Source organism: Bubalus kerabau, chromosome 4 (genome assembly GCF_029407905.1).
Source record: "Bubalus kerabau isolate K-KA32 ecotype Philippines breed swamp buffalo chromosome 4, PCC_UOA_SB_1v2, whole genome shotgun sequence".
Classification (NCBI taxonomy): Eukaryota; Metazoa; Chordata; class Mammalia; order Artiodactyla; family Bovidae; genus Bubalus; species Bubalus kerabau.
In genome coordinates, this window is record NC_073627.1 from 28658801 (window position 1) to 28662264 (window position 3464).

At 35.9% G+C, this 3464-nt stretch overlaps 1 pseudogene; it reads left to right on the forward strand.

Moving 5' to 3' along the window:
* Positions 1 to 612: 612 nt before the first annotated feature.
* LOC129651292 (mitotic-spindle organizing protein 1-like) lies at positions 613 to 1458 on the forward strand (annotated as a pseudogene).
* Positions 1459 to 3464: the final 2006 nt, after the last annotated feature.

Genomic DNA, 3464 nt, shown 5'->3' on the forward strand with positions numbered 1-3464 from the left:
AGATCCCCGGGAGAAGGGAAAGGCTACCCACTCCAGTATTCTGGCCTGGAGAATTCCATGGACTGTATAGTCCATGGGGTCGCAGCGTCGGACATGACTGAGCAACTTTCACTTTTTTTTTCACTTTCTATGCTAATATAGACAGTATACTAATACTCTGAATATACTAAAAGTCATTGAATTGTACACTGTAAATGGTTTAATTATTTATGTGCATGGGTGCTAATTCGCTTCAGTTGTGTCTGACTTTTTGCAACCCCATGGACTGTAGCCCATCAGGCTCCTCTTCCATGGGATTCTCCAGGCAACAATATTGGAGTGGGTTGCCATGCTCTCCTCCAGGGGATCTTCCAGACCCAGCAATCAAACCAGCGTGTCCTGCGGCTCCTGCGTTTCAGGCATATTCTTTACCCATGAACCACCAGGGAAGACCAGTTTAATTATATAGTGTGTGAATTGTATTTCAATACAGCTGTTAAAACTAAATGAAATTTATGGCTATAATAACTTTATTCTAAACCAATAGAATTACATAATTTAGTGTGACAAAGTGGAAAGAAAACAGTTTTTAAATTGGGAATCTTATTCTTTTAGTATGGACTGGTCATTTTGAAGAACTTAGGCCAGAAACAAAAAAGTTAGTGGTTAAGAATCCACCCGGAAGTTCCGGGTCAGGCCCTTTGCCGGCCTCCCTCGGCCCTCGCCATGACTAGCAGCGGTGGGGCTGGGTCGGTGACGGCAGCAGCAGCGAATCTGAATGCATCCTACTTGAGATTTCAAGAATTTTGAATACTAGATTAGATATGGAAACTCTGTCTATATGTGTGCAGCTTTGTGAACAAGGAATTAACCCAGAAGCTTTATCATCAGTTATTAAGGAACTTCGCAAGGCCACAGAAGCCTTAAAGGCTGCTGAAAATATGACAAGCTGACTTTCTGAAGAAATCTTGATGGGCTATGTCAAGCTGTATAGGAAGATTGAAGATTGCATTGTAGTCAAGAACATAACAATGAAATCACTGCATGTAGCAATGTGGAAACATTGTTCTTTTTAAAAGAATTAGAAAGCCATAGCTTTATAAATCAGTGGAAAGTGGCTTACAGAGAAAACTATGAGTTGTGTTTACATCACATCTTTTTATTTTTTCTTTAACCGCTCTAATGCTTTGGCATTGCTGTGTTCATATTTATGTATTCCTAATTTATAGCTCTGTTAGCTTTAATTTTTTAAGCAGTCTGTCCATCAGAGGTGCACATCTGCTGTGCCTGGGTGAACTATAGTGGAACCCATCAGCAGTTAATGTTGTAGTTAAGACTTGTTGACATTTCCATTATAAACTTAAATTTTGAATTGTTTATGCAAAATTACTGTGGATTTATGTTGTATTAGGCTGAAAGTTGACAGAATTTCCACTACCATGTGTGGATTTTTGACTTAGATTCCTTATGCATATCAGAATCTTGTTTTTTATAAGAACATGGAAAACATGTTGTTAATCTGCTCTTAACAAAGAATATTTCTTTTTTTTAAACATACAGTTTGAGTGGCAGTTAATAGTGTGCCAGATCATATTAATATTGATAAAAAAGTAAAACTTTTAGAAAACTTAGATTTTTAAAGGTAATGACAGTGCTTAGCTTGGTATTATTTGTCATTTGATTCATTTAAATTTAGGGAAGATATTAATTGAGAATGTTTCTCTAAGTTTTTAATTCATAATGAAACACTTCCAACATGAAAAGTCTTTTTACTTTTGTTAAATAAAAATAATTTGAGTGCTTACTTAATAAAATACCTTGAGTGGTTATCTAGTAAATCACCAAACAGGTGGTGACATTCAATAAATAATGTTACTATTTTCTGAAGGAATAAAGATTTCCAGTCATTAAACAAAAATAATCACATTTTCTGCATCAGGAATTCTGAATATGCCTTTCTAAGATCATTTTTGTGTGTCATTATTTTTACCCTGTAAGTTTTAACTAATTGAAATGATGGTTCAAAATAAAATTTAGAAAACTTAGGATAATATGGTTTCTGTTCCTCTAACAGAATCTCCATGAACTATTTTTTCCCAAGACTACTACAAATTGAATCTGATTTTTTAAGATTGTGTTAGCTTTCCAGTTAAATGATAGTACAAGCATATACTCTTTGGTAGCATATTTTGTTCTTCAAATAAACTAAAGTGATTTTAATAAGGCTTAATAATATTTAATGGCAACCTTCTGTTCTATTTTAAAAATCTAGACTTTTGACCACATTGACTTTTGAATGGTGGCATCTTTACCAAGTACACTGAATGTCTGTTATAGGGAGAAAAGTTTGGGAGACAATAAAGGTTTTGATTATAAGTCATCTATATGATTCAAAAACATTGCAAATACTGCATGTTGTTACTTATATAAAATCAGAAAGAAAACACTCTTGTCAAGCTCCAAAATTTGTATATACTTTTAGGTCATAGGAGTTAATAGTTTTATTTACAACTTTGTAGATTATGTTATTTATGTATGAAACAAAGCAGGAAAATATATTGAGAAGGACTTCTGTTTACAGAGGACTTTAATGTGTTACATTTCTTAAATGTAAACGTGTATTTTCAATGCATACTTAAGTAATACTTAAGGAAACCAAACAAGATACAGTTGCATTGTTGTGCATGTTGTCAGTGTCTGAAATAAAACCATTTTGGTGATAAAAAAAAAAAGGAATCCACCTGGAAATGCAGGGGATGCAGAGTTCAATCCCTGTTGAGGGAACTAAGATTCCACGCACTATACAAGACCACCTGCTGTAGCTACTGAGCCCGCTTGCCACAACTAGAGAGTCAGCGCACCACAATGAAAGATCCCTGGTGCAGTCATATAAATAAACACTTAAACACACACACACACACAAAGCTAATAGTCACGGAGTACCTACTGGGTGCCAGCGGCTGTGATAAGGACTGTTAAGAACTGTGAGCCTCAACTTCTTCATCTGTATGATGAAGAGGTGTATTACAGAAACTAGAAAGATTTCTTGCAGTTAAGTCCTATGATTCTGGTTTGTAGGTAGGAATGAAAGACAGGAGAGAGGGCCTTGAGATTGAGTCCCTTTAGTCAACTCCTAATTTTGTAAGTGATAATACTATTTTCTATACTCAACTACCTGGAAAAATTCCCAGCTCCCACCTCTAATGCCACAGGCTGAGATTATTGTTAAAAACGACTAGTCATTCAGGAAAACGGGTTATGTTGTGGATTTAGAGCAAATGTTTACTTTTGGTTCCTAAAAGGAAGGAAATTCCATTTTTGGAATTCTTTGGCCTTGCACAAATAGTGAGGACAGTAATGGGAGCAGCAGAGCGGGGGTGGGGTTGACTGGGGAAGGAAGGGAGGAGTTTCTTCCAAAGCTTAATTACTGTAATCACTGGGAGACCGAAATTGCTAGTCTTGTTGTTTGTCTGGCCTTCAGGAAA